Genomic DNA, 16,385 nt, shown 5'->3' with positions numbered 1-16,385 from the left:
AAAATGTATACACTCAGGGGCCCTAAATATAAGAGAAATGAACACAGAATTTATTACAGTTTCTGGAATGTGTGAGCACACTAATTGCTTTAATAATTCATGCAATGAAATATTTGATTCAGAAAACCTGAAACTGCCTGCCCCTGACTCTGACACAGGACCTCACCTGCTCCTCAGAGCGGGGGCCACACACCAGGACCTGCAGCATCAACGCCCCCGGGAGCCGGTTAGAAATGCAGACTCTCTGAGCCCCCAGGCCCTGCTGACTCAGATTCTGCGTCTGATAGGAGGCTGTTGATCGTAGGTACATACAGGTTGAAGTGCTGGTCTTGACTGGGTTTTCTCACCTTCTCTCTGTTGAGTTGGAGGCTGAATAATGGTTGGGTGTGGGTGCTTTCCTGGAGATTGTAGGTGTTATCAGCATTCATTCAGGGAATGCTAGATACCCCAGGCGCAAAATATTTTCTGAGTGAGAAACCCTACTGGAAAATAACCTGAAATAATTATAATCAAGATCCATCAGATACTCCAATATTCAGTTTGGACAGATCACTAAAGCCCCTCTGCTCCACCCCAAGGCGTCTGTACTGGTCATTCCTTCTTCCAAGAACACACGCCCACATTTCCTTGCATCTCCCTCACTTTCTTCACTGAAGGCTCTGTTCAAATGTCACCTTGTTTCCTTGTTTGCAGGACTTGACTAAATGCCCTTGAAAAACAAAAAAAAAAACCACTAGTCACTATCTTGATTTACCCTTGCTTTCCTTTCTTAAAATGATCTGTCACCTTATGAAATGTTATGTATATTTATTATTAGCTTGCATATTTTTTCTCCTTCATCAACCTGTGTAAACTTCTGCTTTTCAGCCCTCTAGTACTAACAGGCTAGACAGTACCTAAAACAATGGTGAGAGTTCAATTTGTATTCCTGAAATACATGAAGAATTTCTCATGAAAACTGTACAATACATGACACCTTTGGAAAGAAGGAGATTGGGACAAAGATTCCTAATCTGAGATGGCACAGGAAACCCCTAGAAGGAACAAGATCCATACAAAAGTATTGAAATTAATCACTTGGCTGCAAAATATAAATTGTAGCATTAGAAATATCTGAGTAAAGTCTGTTTGTATGAAAATTACTCATGTGATTTTCCTGTCTTGGAAGTCACGTCTTCCTCATGGAACCAGAGAATCTTACAAGAGTTTCAGAATTTGTTCTCCTGGGACTTTCAGAGGATCCAGACCTGCAGCCCCTCCTCTTTGGGCTTTTCCTCTCCATGTACCTGATCACTGTATTAGGAAACCTGCTCATCGTCCTGGCCGTCAGCTCAGAGTCCCACCTGCACACACCCATGTACTTCTTCCTCTGCAACCTGTCCTTTGTGGACATCTGTTTCACCTCCACCACCGTCCCTAAGATGCTGGTGAACATCCAGACACAGAGCAAAGTCATAACCTATGGAGGCTGCATCACACAGATGTACTTTTTTATACTCTTTGCAGGGTTGGATAACTTCCTCCTGACTGTGATGGCCTATGACCGCTTCGTGGCCATCTGTCACCCCCTGCACTACACGGTCATCATGCACCCCCGGCTCTGTGGACAGTTGGTTCTGGTGTCCTGGACCATCGGTGTCCTGATTTCCTTGTTATATAGCCTAATGGTGCTGAGGCTGTCCTTCCGTGCAGACTTGCAAATCCCCCACTTTTTCTGTGAGCTCAACCAGATGATCCAACTTGCCTGTTCTGATAATTTTGTTAATAACCTAGTGATGTATTTTGTAGCTGTGCTACTGGGTGGTGGTCCCCTGGCTGGAATCCTTTACTCTTACTCCAAGATCGTTTCCTGTATACGTGCAATGTCGTCGGCTCAGGGGAAGTATAAAGCATTTTCTACCTGTGCGTCTCACCTCTCGGTCGTTTCCTTATTTTATTTAACAATCCTGGGAGTGTACCTCAGCTCTCCTGCTACCCACAATGCACACTCTAGTGCTACAGCCTCGGTCCTGTACACAGTGGTCACACCCATGCTGAACCCCTTCATCTACAGTCTCAGGAATAACGATATAAAGGGGGCTCTGCAAAGATCCTTTGGGATGACAGTATAAAAGGGACAATCCTCATGAGACTGCAAAAGTGCCCTTGATTTCATGGCTCCAAGTCTAAAACCAGATATTGTGATTCTTTAATCAGATTGTGTTTGTTCTTGTTTTATTTATATTCTGGAATTTCTATATGTTTGTGTTCAACTTCTGTATATATTTTTTTAATTATTTATTTTTTTCATTTATAGTTGACCTTCAATATTATTTTATATTAGTTTCAGGTGTGCACTATAGTGATTAGACATTTATATAATTTATGTAGTGACCCCCCCATTAGTCTGTACCTCCTGGCACTGTATATAGCTGCTGCAATATTATTTATTATATTCTGTATGCTGTGCTTTACATCCCTGTGACTATTTTGTAAATATTAATTTGTATTTCTTAATCCTTTCACTTTTTAGCCCAGCTCCACAACCCTCACCTTTCTGGCAACCATCAATTTGTTCTCTGTAAATATGAGTCTGTTTTCATTTTGTTTACTTTTCTCTTTACATTTCACATATAAGAGAGATCATATGGTATTTGTCTTTCTCTGTCTGACTTGTTTTACTTAGCATAATACCCTCCAGGTCTACCCATGTTGTCACAAATGGTAAGATTTCATTCTTTTTTATACAATAATCAATTGTATATATGTATCACATCTCTTTATCCAGTCGTCAACTGATGAGCACTAGGTTGCTTACATATTTGGCTCTTGTAAATAGTGTTGCAGTGAACATAGGGGTTCACATATCTTTCCTAATTAGTGTTTTGGATTTCTTTGGATAATTACTCAGAAGGGGAATTGCTATCTCATATTTTTAATTTTTTGAGGAAACTCTATACTGTGGTCCATATTGGCTGCACCAATTTGCAATCCTACCCACAGTACACGAGAGTTCTTTTTTTCTCCACGTCCTCACCAGCACTTGTTGCTTATTGATGTACAACAGCCATTCTGACATGTGTCAGTTGATATCTCATTGTGGTTTTAATTTGATGATTAGTGACCTTGACCATCTTTTTATACCTATTGGCCATTGGTGTGTCCTCTTTGGAGAAATGTCTATTCAGTCCTCTGCGCTTTTTAAATGGGATTGCTTGGTGTTTTGAGGTTGAGTTGTATGTATTCTTTATAAATTTTGGATATAACCCATATCCGATGTATCACTGGTGAATGTCTTCTCCCAATCAGTACGTTGTCTTTTTGTTGTTGATTGTTTTCATTGTTGTGCAAAATCTGTTTAGTTTGATGTAGTTCCCTGTGTTTATTTTTTGTTTGTTTCCCTTGCCCAAGGAGATCTATCATAAAACAAATATTACTAAGAGCAACATCAGAGAATTACTGCTTATGTTTTCTTCTAAGAGTTTTATGGTTCCAAGTCTTACATTTAAGTCTTTCATCTATTTTGAGTTTATTCTTGTATATGGTGTAAGAAGGTGTTTCAGTTTCATATTTTCCCATACATGTAAGTCATCCCAACACCATTTATTGAAGAGACTGTCTTTACCTCACTGTATATTCTTGCCTCATTTTCATAGACAAACAATCATGTAAGTGTGGGTTTATCTTGGGTCTTTATTCTATTCCATTGAATTACATGTCTGTTTTCATGCCCGTACTGTGCTGTGTTCATCACTGTAGCCTTGTAGTGTAGCTCGATATCAGGTAACATGACATCTCCAACTTTGTTCTTTCTCAAGAGTTCAAGTGGTTATTCATGGTTCCATATCAATTTTAAGATGATTTGTTCTAGTCCTGTGAAAAATGTAAAGTTAATATTAGAAATCAGTTGAATTTTTATACACTAATACTGAACTATCAGAAAGAGAAATAAAGAAAACAATCTCATTTATAATTGCATCAAAAAAAATAATGTGGAATAAATTGGACCAAGGAGAGAATAGACCTATACATAGAAAAGTACATGACACTGAAGAAAGAAATTGAAGAAGATACAATAAATGAAAGCCTATATTGTGGTATCGGACAGGAGAAATTAACATCGTTAAAATGTCCTCACTACTCAAAGCAATATATTGACTTAATGCAATCCCTATCAAAACACCAAAAATCTTCCATACAGGGACCATAGTTGACAATTAAGGGGTGGGTATGGATGTGCCCTTACGTGACCCTGTAGAATGAGTGAGATGCATAATATTGTTGCAGTACAATGAAAACATATCTGAGGATTTTTCCTGTTCGGGAAATAGGAAAATAGCTTTAGGTGTGGAGGCTGGTGCACGGCAGTGAAATTTCTAAGATGGGGTGTTTTTGAGCATGTTTTTTTTTAATTATTATTGTTAATGAGAGTATTTGATTTTTTTTTTTTTAGATGTCGCTTATTTATTTATTTATTTTTTTCTTTAATTAAAGTTTATTGGGGTGACAATTGTTAGTAAAGGTACATAGATTTCAGGTGAACAATTCTGTATTACATCATCTATAAATCACATTGTGTGTTCATCACTGAGAGTCAGTTCTCCTTCCATCACCATATATTTGATCCACTTTACCCTCATCTACCATCCCCTTTCCCCCATTACCCTCTGGTAACCACTAAACTATTGTCTGTGTCTATGAGGTTTTGTTTTGTTTTGTTTTGTTTTATTAGTTTCAGGTGCACAAGACAAAGCAAAACTAAGACGTTTATTATTTATATCCCTCACACTGTGTGAACCCCCCTCCCCCCATCCACTATCCCACTGTACGTTCCCCAAATTAATTTTCAAAACCCCGTGAGCATGTTTTGTATTCAGTGGAAAGATCCAGGTCATTGGAGGCAGGAACTACCTTGCAACACACATTTGTGAGACATACATTGCAGTATCTTCTCTCATGCTGGATATTTATGTGAAAAAACCATTAAGTCTAAAGAGGAATGCTAAATAGTTTTCGTTGAATTATTTCATTACCGACAAGGCTGCATATACTTTGGTTTGTTACTTGTTTACTTTTATTTTGGAACAGTTAGTAGGGATATCATTCCACACTCAGCTTTTTCTCCGTTGTTCTCATTGTCTTCTACATTTTTAATGAAATTCTGTCATACACTTGGGAGTATAAATTGAGGATTGACCAAATTTTAGGCAAAGAGGACACAGTGCTGAGAACAAAAGAGTTTAGTGATGGAAAATGAAGGTCACCCTTGTATGTTAAATCTTAATGCCACAAAGCATTGTAGTCACACCACGTTTACATTTATGCAATGAGGACTTCAGTGTCCCAGCTAATGGGGTGGGATGTCTCCATCTTGATTTAAAGTTCTTTTCTACTTCATGAGGGTTTTGAAATACAATGCTCTTACCCCGGGGAAGCTAATGAATGAATGGAGAGGCTTCAACTCAGTTCCCACTGCAAATTATATTGAATAAATATCTGTATCAGATTCTATTGCTGTTGTAAAATATTCCCGCATTAGTTGATTAAAACAAACAAGTATATGCTCTCACAGTTCTGGGTGTCAGAAGCCCGAAATGAGTCTCATGGGCTAATATCAAGGTGTCTGCAGAGCTGGGTTCCTTCTAGAGGCTCAGGTGAAATGCTGTTTCCCTTCCTATTTCAGTTTGTATTCTGGCCCCTGCCTTTCCTGGCTCATGGCCATTCCTCCGCCTTCAAAGCCAGCAGTTTAGCTTCTTCATCTTGTCTCTCGCTTCTACCTAGAGGACCATTGTGGTTACGTTCCTCCCACCTGGATGACACTGGGTCATCTTCTTAATGTCAGCCGGTTAGCAAGCCTGTCCCATCTCCTACCCTAATGCCCCCTTGCTATAAAAATATCAAATGCAAAGGCACTGGGGATGGGTTGTGGACATATTTTGGAAGCCCTTATTCTGCTCACTACAAAGTCTCTTAAAAGTGTATTATTATACACTCAGGGGCCCTTATATAAGAGAAATGAATGCAGAATTTATCATAGTTTCTGGAATGAGTGACTACACAATTGCTTTAAATATTAATACATGCAAAGAAATAATTGATTCAGAAAACCTGAAACTGCCTGCCCCTGACTCTGACACAGGACCTCACCTGCTCCTCAGAGCGGGGGCCACACACCAGGACCTGCAGCATCAACGCCCCCGGGAGCCGGTTAGAAATGCAGACTCTCTGAGCCCCCAGGCCCTGCTGACTCAGATTCTGCGTCTGATAGGAGGCTGTTGATCGTAGGCACATACAGGTTGAAGTGCTGGTCTTGACTGGGTTTGCTCACGTTTCTGTTGACTTGGGGGCTGAATAAGGATTGGGTGTAGGTGCTTTCCTGGGGATTGTAGGTGTTATCAGTATTCATTCAGGCAATGCCAGGTACCCCAGGCACAAAATAATTTCTGGGTGAGAAACCCTACTGGAAAATAACCTGAAAATAATTATAATCAAGACCCATCAGATACTCCGATATTCACTTCGGACAGATCACTAAAGCCCTTCTGCTCCACCACAAGGCGTCTGTACTGGTCATTCCTTTTTCCAAGTACACACGCCCACATTTCCTTGCCTCTCCCTCACTTTCTTCACTGAGGTCTCTGTTCAAATGTCACATTATTAGCAGGACTTGACTAAATGCCCATGAAAACATAACAAAACACTAGTGACCATCTTGCTTTACACCTGCTTTCCCTTCATATGATCTGTCTCTTTGAAATGTTATATATTTTTATTATTAGCTTCCATATTTTTTCCCTTCATTGACCTGTATAAACTTCTGTTTTTCAGCACTCTAGTACTAAGAGGCTAGATGGTACCTAATACATGGTGAGCGCTCAGTTTATATTCCTGAAAGACATGACAAATTCTCATGAAAACTGTACAATACATGACACCTTTGGAATGAAGCAGATTGGGACAAAAGTTTATAATCTGAGATGGCACAGGAAACCCCTAGAAGGAACATGATCGATACAAAAATATTGAAATTAATCACTTGGCTGCAAAATGTAAGTTGTAGCATTAGAGCATCTGAGTAAAGTCTGTTTGTATGAAAATTACTCATGTGATTTTTCTGTCTTGGAAGTCACGTCTTCCTCATGGAACCAGAGAATCTTACAAGAGTTTCAGAATTTGTTCTCCTGGGACTTTCAGAGGATCCAGACCTGCAGCCCCTCCTCTTTGGGCTTTTCCTCTCCATGTACCTGATCACTGTGTTAGGAAACCTGCTCATCGTCCTGGCCGTCAGCTCAGACTCCCACCTGCACACGCCCATGTACTTCTTCCTTTCCAACCTGTCCTTTGTGGACATCTGTTTCACCTCCACCACCGTCCCCAAGATGCTGGTGAACATCCAGACACAGAGCAAAGTCATAACCTATGGAGGCTGCATCACACAGATGTACTTTTTTACACTCTTTGCAGGGTTGGATAACTTCCTCCTGACTGTGATGGCCTATGACCGCTTCGTGGCCATCTGTCACCCCCTGCACTACCCGGTCATCATGCACCCCCGGCTCTGTGGACTGTTGGTTCTGTTGTCCTGGATCATGAGTGTCCTGATTTCCTTGTTATATAGCCTAATGGTGCTGAGGCTGTCCTTCTGTGCAGACTTGCAAATCCCCCACTTTTTCTGTGAACTCAACAAGATGATCCAACTTGCCTGTTCTGACACCTTTGTTAACACCCTGGTGATGTATTTGGTAGCTGTGCTGGTGGGTGGTGGTTCCCTGACTGGGATCCTTTACTCTTACTATAGGATCGTTTCCTGCATACGTGCAATGTCGTCGGCTCAGGGGAAGTATAAAGCATTTTCTACCTGTGCGTCTCACCTCTCAGTTGTCTCCTTATTTTATTTAACAGGCCTAGGAGTGTACCTCAGCTCTGCTGTGACCCACCATGCACACTCTAGTGCTACAGCCTCGGTCCTGTACACAGTGGTCACACCCATGCTGAACCCCTTCATCTACAGTCTCAGGAATAACAACATAAAGGGGGCTCTGAAAAGATCCTTTGGGGTGGCGGAACAAAAGGTACAATCGTCCTGAAGCTGCAAAAGTGCCCTTGATTTCATGGCTCCAAGTCTCAAAACCAGACATTGTGATTCTTTAATCAGATTGTGTTTGTGGAATTTGCTTCTTTTATTTATATTCTGGAATTTCTGTTTGTTTGAGTTCAACTTCTCTATATAATTTTTTGAAATTATTTGTTTTTTCAGTTACAGTTGACATTCAGTATCATTTTATATTAAATATTAGTTTCAGGTGTATAGTATAGTGGTTAGACATTTATATAATTCATGCAGTGATCCCTTTATTAGTCTAGTACCCACCTGGCACTATACTTAGTTGTTGCAATATTATTTACTATATTTTGTATACAGCACTTTACATCCCTGTGACTATTTTGTAACTCCCAGTTTGTATTTCTTTATCCCTTCACCTTTTTCACCCAGCCCCCTGACCCACCCCTCTGTCAAACATCAGTTTGTTCTCTGTATCGATGTGTCTGTTTCTCTCTCTCTTTTTTCTGTTCGCTTACTTTGTTCTTTAGATTCCACATATAACTGAGATCATATGGTATTTGCCTTTCTCTGTCTGACTTATTTCACTTAGCATAATACCCTCAAGGGTATTCAACCTTCCATGTTGTTGCAATTGGTAAGCTTTCCTTCTTTTTAATGGCCAACAATATTCCATTGTATATATGTACCACTTCTTCATCCAAGTGCCCTAAGTGATGGGCACTTAGGTTGCTTCCATACCTTGGCTATTGTAAGTAGTGCTGTGGTGAACATAGGGGTGCATATATATTTTCAAATTGGTGTTTTGGATTTCTTTGGATAAATACCCAGAAGTGGAATTGCTAGGTCATAAAGTAGTTCTGTTCTTAATTTTTTGAAGAAACTACATACTGTTTTCCAAAGTGGCTGCATCAATGTGCAATTCCACCAACAGTGCACAAGGGTTCCCTTTCCTCCACATCCACACCAACACTTGTTGTTTGTTGATTTATTGATAACAGCCATTCCGACAGGTGTGAGTTGATATCTCATTGTTGTTTTAATTTTCATTTCTTTGATGATTAGTGATGTTGAGCATCTTTTCATGTATCTATTAGCCATCTGTATGTCCTCTTTTTTATTTTGAAGAGGGGGCATATTCAACTATGTTTCCATATTGATGAGATCAACCAGACCTAGGAATTCCTTTCAAGCATTGTCTTACAACAGTAATTTACGAGACATACATTTCACAGTATCTTCTTTCACTCTGGGTAGTCATATGAAAACAATTTATTTAGTAGCTAAAAGGGGGGTATAAGAAAGAGATGTATGGTGCAATTATTTTATTGTTTGGAGGCTGAATATATTTGTGGGTTAGTGAGCCATTTGCTTTCTCTATTATAAATTGTCTGTCCAAGTCCTTTCTTTTCATGGTGAGGTCACAGTGTTGCTATTGGTGTGTTTCATTGCATTCTCTAAAACAAGGATGGAGGGTTGTTTTCACCCACTTTGCTCTTTGCTATTGAGTTCTCTTATGTATGTATAATTGTATTAGGGAAATTGTCAGTGTTTATGAATTTTGTGTGGGCACATCTATGAGTCAATCATAATGTGTTCTTGCCTTACTTTTTTTTTTATTACTGAAAGTATTGGGCTGACACTTTAATGTTCTTCACTTCTCAATAATCTAATGGGATTTCCTTTATAGGTTACTGTCTTCTTTTCCCTGGTTGCCTTGAAAATTCTTTCTTTGTCATTAATTTTTGACAGTTTTAATATAAATGTGCCTTGGAGAAGACCTTTTTGGATTAAGATAATTAGGTGTTCTGTTAGCTTCTTGGGTTCGAGGATCCAGTTCTTTCCATAGTTTTCAGAAGTTCTTGTCTATCATTTATTTGAATAGGCTTTCTTTCCCTTCTCCCCTTCTTCTCCTTCTCCTTCTGGTATACTCATTATTGATCTTTCTAATGGGTCAGATCGTTCTTGTGGACTTCCGTCATTTTTCTTTTTACTTTCGATTCTCTTCTTCCACTTGAGTCATTTCTGGATTTCTATCTCCTATGTCACTAATTATTTTACACCTGCTCTGCTCTATTTCCTAAGCTTGTTAGTTCATTCTTCATTGCTTTTCTTGGGTTCTTCACCTTCGGAATTTCTGTTTGGTTCTTTTTTACAGTTTCAATCTCTTTGGTAAAGTACTCCTTTTGTTCACTGATTTTACTTCTGTGCTTGTTGAATTGCTTGTCTGAGTTTTCTTTTATCTCACTGAATTTTTTCAGGACTGCAGTCGTGAATTTTCTGTCATTTAAATCACAGTCCTAGGAGTTCTGGAAAAATGGCGGAGTGAGGTGAGCCTCTGTAAAGCTCCCCTGGAATTTACAAAGAATTGAACAACAAAAACTCCACAAAGGACTCCCTGCACAGCAGACAGGCAAGACGAAGAGGCCCACTACCAACTGAAATCACCGACAGGTGGGAGATTCGCGCGAGCGGGGGGGAGGAGGAAAGTGAGAAGTGCGTGGAGACGGAGCCGCGCGGGCGCAGGACTCAGACCCAGCTCAGTGCGCCGGGCTCGCTGCTTCCCGGAACTACTGCAGCTGTGAGTGAGGGAAGAACTCGGACTGCTAGGGCTCTGCCAGGGCTCCACAGGGCTGAGGGGACAGCATATAACACGGCTGAACCCAACGCTCACGGCAGAGACCTCGGAGAAAAGACTGAGGGAAAAAGGCTGAAAACGGTGGTTTAAGCCCGCACTGCCGAGCAGAGAACGGAGCCTTAGGCACTGAGACCAGCCGCCCCCTCCCTCCCCTCCCAGAGCTCGCCCCGCCCCCACCTGCCCGGTGCTAGAAGCGAAACAGTAGCAGTGTCAGATCAAAACAACAGAAAACTTGCTATATTTGAGAACTGTGGCCCACAAACACAAATTCACAGCCCAACTAGTTCCGGCAAAGGGGAGAGAGCTGTGGAAGCAGGACCGGCTGTGGTGGTGATCGCTGCCATTGCTCTGGGCCACCTCTCACAGCTCACCCCGCCCCTGGCCCCACCTATCTGGGTGGATCCCTACAGGAGTAAACAGAACTGCTGAAACATACGGACTCTGAATCAGGAGCTGGAAGAGCTTTGGAACATCAAAAGCTCTCCGCATACCCACCGGGGCACTGCGCCCTGTGACCTAGACGAACTATTAACAGAGGAGAAGCCCATCTCCCAGGGAATCCCCCCAGTGTGTGAGAAGCTGGAATAGTGCAGAGAAAACATAGCACTACCTTGTGAGAGAGGAGAAAAAAAAAAGCCTGCAGTCGGAGAAAAAGTAAAACGTTCTACCAACAAGTACTGGGAAACAAAAGAAAGACCTCTTCCTATCAACCTATTGCAGAAGCCACTCCTGTAGATGTCTAGGAAGAGAAATAGTAAACCAGTAATCGCCATGAATAACCAAGGCAACAAGATAGCTCAGAAAGAAAGTGAAAAATCTCCAGAAAAGGCACTTAAAGATACAGAAATATGTGACTTAAATGACAGAGAATTCAAGACTGCAGTTCTGAAAAAACTCAACGAGATACAAGAAAACACAGATAGGCAGTTAAATGAATTCAGAAACTCAATTAAAGAACAGCATGAGCGTTTTACAAAAGAGATTGAAATTTTAAAAAAGAACCAAATAGAATTTCTGGAGATTAAGAACTCAATAGAAGAAATTAAGAATGAAATAACCAGCTTAGGTAGTAGAGTTGACCAGATGGAGAAAGAATCAGTGACATCGAAGATAGAAACCTGGAAATGACACAGATAGAAGAAGAAAGAGACTTGAGACTTAAAAGAAATGAAAGAACTCTACAAGAACTTTCAGACTCCATCAGAAAGAGCAATATAAGAATAATGGGCATACCAGAAGGAGAAGAAAGAGAGAAGGAAACAGAGAATATATTCAAACAAATTGTCGATGAGAACTTCCCGAATTTGTGGACAGAACTGGACCCTCGAATCCAAGAAGCAAATAGAACACCTAGTTACCTCAATCCCAACAGGCCTTCTCCAAGGCACATTGTATTGAAGCTGTCTAAAATCAACGACAAAGAAAGAATCCTCACGGCAGCCAGGGAAAAGAAGACGGTAACTTACAAAGGAAAGCCCATTAGATTATCATCAGATTTTTCAGCAGAAACTCTACAAGCCAGGAGGGAGTGGAACCAAATATTCAAACTATTGAAAGAGAGAAATCATGAGCCAAGAATAATATATCCAGCAAAGATATCCTTTAGATATGAAGGAGGAATAAAGACCTTTCCAGATATACAGAAGCTGAGGGAATTTTCGAATACACGACCTGCACTACAAGAAATACTAAAGGAGACTATTCGACCACCATCAACAGGGACAATTTGTGGCAACCAAAACTCAAAAAGGGGGAGAGTAAAGGCCGGAACCGGAATAGGGGAATGGAGAAAGTAAGCGTGCTGAAGATAATGGAATACTCTAAATATCAAACTTACTTTTACATAAACTTAAGGGTAACCACTCAAAAAAAAATCCAGAACTGAAATATATACTGAAATAAAAGAAGAAACAGAAGGAAACATCATAGAATACCACCACACCGAAATAATAGACAACAACAAGGCAAAGAAACAATGGAGACACAGCCTTACCAGAAAACTAAAGATAGAATGACAGGAAATCCTCACATATCAATAATCACCCTAAATGTAAATGGACTGAACTCACCAATAAAAAGGCACAGAGTAGCAGATTGGATCAAAAAACTAAACCCAACCATATGCTGTCTCCAAGAGACACATCTCAGCTACAAGGACAAACATAGACTCAAAGTGAAAGGGTGGAAATTGACACTCCAAGCAAATGGTGCCCAGAGAAAATCAGGTGTAGCCATAATGATATCAGATGAAACAGACTTCAAGGTGAAAAAGATAACAAGAGACAAAGATGGACATTTCATAATGGTGAAAGGGACTGTACAACAAGAAGACATAACAGTCATCAATATTTATGCCCCCAATCAGGGAGCACCGAAATACACCAAGCAACTACTAACAGAACTAAAGGGAGAAATTGACCAAAACACAATTATACTAGGGGACTTAAATACATCATTGACAGCTATGGATAGATCATCCAAACAGAAAATAAATAACGAAATAGTAGCCCTAAATGACACATTAGATGAAATGGACATAATTGACATTTATAGAGCACTTCATCCTAAAACATCAGACTATACATTCTTTTCTAGTGTACACGGAACATTCTCAAGGATAGACCATATATTGGGACATAAAATCAGTCTCAACAAATTTAAAAAGATTGAAATCATACCATGCATATTCTCTGATCACAAGCTTTGAAATTGGATATCAACTGTAAAAAGAAAGCGGGAAAAAACACAAATACATGGAGACTAAACAACATACTTTTAAAGAAGGACTGGGTCAAAGAAGAAATTAGAGGAGAGATCAAAAGATACATAGAAACAAATGACAATGAAAATACATCCTACCAAAATTTTTGGGATGCAGCGAAAGCAGTTTTAAGAGGGAAATTTATCTCATTACAGGCCTATCTCAAGAAACAAGAAAACTCCCAAATAAATAACCTCATGTTACACCTTAAAGAACTAGAAAAAGAAGAACAAGTAAAACCCAAGGTCAGCAGAAGAAAGGAAATAACAAAAATTAGAGCAGAAGTAAATGAGCTAGAGAACAAAAAGACAATAGAAAAAATTAATGTGACAAAGAGCTGGTTCTTTGAAAAGATTAACAAAATTGACAAACCCTTGGCTAGACTTACTAAGATAAAAAGAGAGAAGACACTGATTAACAAAATCAGAAACATAAAAGGGGAAGTTATCACGGACACCACAGAAATACAAAAGATCATCCAAGAATACTATGAAGGACTATATGCCACCAAATTCAACAACCTAGAAGAAATGGATAAGTTCTTAGAAACATATAGCCTTCCAAGGCTGAACCATGAAGAACTGGAAAATCTAAACAGACCGATCACCAGTAAGGAAATTGAATCAGTCATCCAAAACCTTCCCAAAAGCAAAAGTCCGGGACCAGATGGCTTCACTAGTGAATTCTACCAAACCTTCAAAGAGGATCTAATACCAATTCTGTACAAACTCTTCCAAAAAATTGAAGAAGAAACAGTACTCCCCAACTCATTTTATGAGGCCAACATTACCCCGATACCAAAACCTGGTAAGGACAGCACAAAAAAGAAAACTACAGAGCAATATCTCTGATGAATACCGATGCAAAAATCCTAAATAAAAGTCTAGCAAATCGAATACAACAATGCATTAAAAAGATTATTCATCACGACCAAGTGGGGTTCATCCCCGGGCACAAGGATGGTTCAACATACGCAAATCCATCAATGTGATACATCATATAAACAAAACAAAGGACAAAAATCATATGATTATATCAATTGATGCAGAAAAAGCATTTGACAAGATACAACATCCATTTATGATTAAAACACTTAATAAAATAGGTATAGAAGGAAAATACCTTAACATAATAAAGGCCATATATGACAAACTCTCAGTTCATATCATAATTAACGGTGAAAAGCTGAAGCTCTTTGCTCTACGTTCAGGAACACGACAGGGATGTCCCCTATCACCTCTGCTTTTCAACATCGTGTTGGAAGTCCTTGCCAGAGCAATCAGGCAAGAGAAAGAAATAAAAGGCATCCAAATTGGGAATGAAGAAGTTAAATTATCACTCTTTGCAGATGACATGATGCTATATATAGAAAACCCTAAAGACTCCACCAAAAAGCTATTAGAAACAATCAACGAATACAGTAAAGTTGCTGGCTACAAAATCAACGCACAAAAGTCCATTGCCTTCCTATATACCAACAATGAAATCTCAGAAAAAGAAATACAAAAAACAATTCCTTTTGCAATTGCAACAAAAAGAATAAAATACCTAGGAATAAACTTAACGAAGGATGTGAAAGACCTATATGCTGAAAACTATAAGACTTTTTTGAAAGAAATTGAAGAAGACACAAAGAAATGGAAAGACATTCCGTGCTCATGGATTGGAAGAATCAACATAGTTAAAATGGCCATATTACCCAAAGCAATATACAGATTCAATGCAATCCCCATCAAAATCCCAATGGCATATTTTAAAGAAATAGAACAAAAAATCATCAGATTTGTTTGGAACCACAAAAGACCCCAAATAGCCAAAGCAATCTTAAGAAAAAAGAACTATAATGGAGGTATCACACTTCCTGACTTTGGCTTGTACTACAGGGCCACAATAATCAAAACAGCATGGTATTGGCAGAAAAACAGACACATAGACCAATGGAATAGAATTGAGAACCCAGAAATAAAACCACATAAATATGGACAGATAATTTTTGACAAAGAAGCTAAAAACATACAATGGAGCAAAGACAGCCTCTTCAATAAATGGTGCTGGGAGAATTGGATAGCCACGTGCAAAAGAATGAAACTGGACTGCTATTTGTCACCATGTACCAAAGTTAATTCAAAATGGATCAAAGACTTAAGCATAAGACCTGACACAATAAACTGCATAGAAGAAAACATAGGTACTAAACTTATGGATCTTGGGTTCAAAGAGCATTTTATGAATTTGACTCCAAAGGCAATGGAAGTAAAAGCTAAAATAAACGAATGGGACTATATGAAACTTAAAAGCTTCTGCACAGCAAAAGAAACCATTGACAAAATAAAGAGGCCACCAACTGAATGGGAGAAGATTTTTGCAAACAGTGCCTCCGATAAGGGGCTAGTATCCAGAATATACAAGGAACTCATGCAACTCAACAACAAAAAAACAAACAACCCAATTGAAAAATGGGCAGAGGACTTGAAGAGACATTTCTCCAAAGAGGACATACAAATGGCAAATAGACATATGAAAAAATGCTCAACATCACTAATCATCAGAGAAATGCAAATCAAAACCACAATGAGATATCACCTCACCCCAGTCAGAATGGCGATCATCAACAAGACAAATAGTAACAAATGTTGGAGAGGCTGTGAAGAAAAAGGAACCCTCATACACTGCTGGTGGGAATGCAGACTGGTGCAGCCGTTATGGAAGGCGGTGTGGAGGTTCCTCAAAAAATTACAAATAGAATTGTCATATGACCCAGCAATCCCTCTCCTGGGTATCTACCCAAAAAATCTGAAAACATTTAGAGATAAAGACACGTGTGCTCCAACGTTCATTGCAGCTTTGTTTACGGTGGCCAAGACATGGAAACAACCAAAACGTCCTTCGATAGATGAATGGATGAAGAAGTTGTGGTATATATACACAATGGAATACTATTCGGC

General features: G+C 39.5%; 2 pseudogenes; both read left to right on the top strand.

Annotated features, from left to right (window-relative positions):
* The first annotated feature begins 1,181 nt into the window (after positions 1-1,181).
* LOC109439072 (olfactory receptor 7A17-like) lies at positions 1,182-2,149 on the top strand (annotated as a pseudogene).
* Positions 2,150-7,118: 4,969 nt separating this feature from the next.
* LOC109439070 (olfactory receptor 7A17-like) lies at positions 7,119-8,086 on the top strand (annotated as a pseudogene).
* The last annotated feature ends 8,299 nt before the right edge of the window (positions 8,087-16,385 follow it).

The sequence above is a fragment of the Rhinolophus sinicus genome, chromosome 15 (genome assembly GCF_057876585.1).
Source record: "Rhinolophus sinicus isolate RSI-liver-muscle chromosome 15, RSI-T2T, whole genome shotgun sequence".
In the NCBI taxonomy this organism is placed as follows: Eukaryota; Metazoa; Chordata; class Mammalia; order Chiroptera; family Rhinolophidae; genus Rhinolophus; species Rhinolophus sinicus.
Note: the sequence above shows the minus strand (reverse complement) of the source record. Positions and strands in the feature narration are given on the sequence as shown.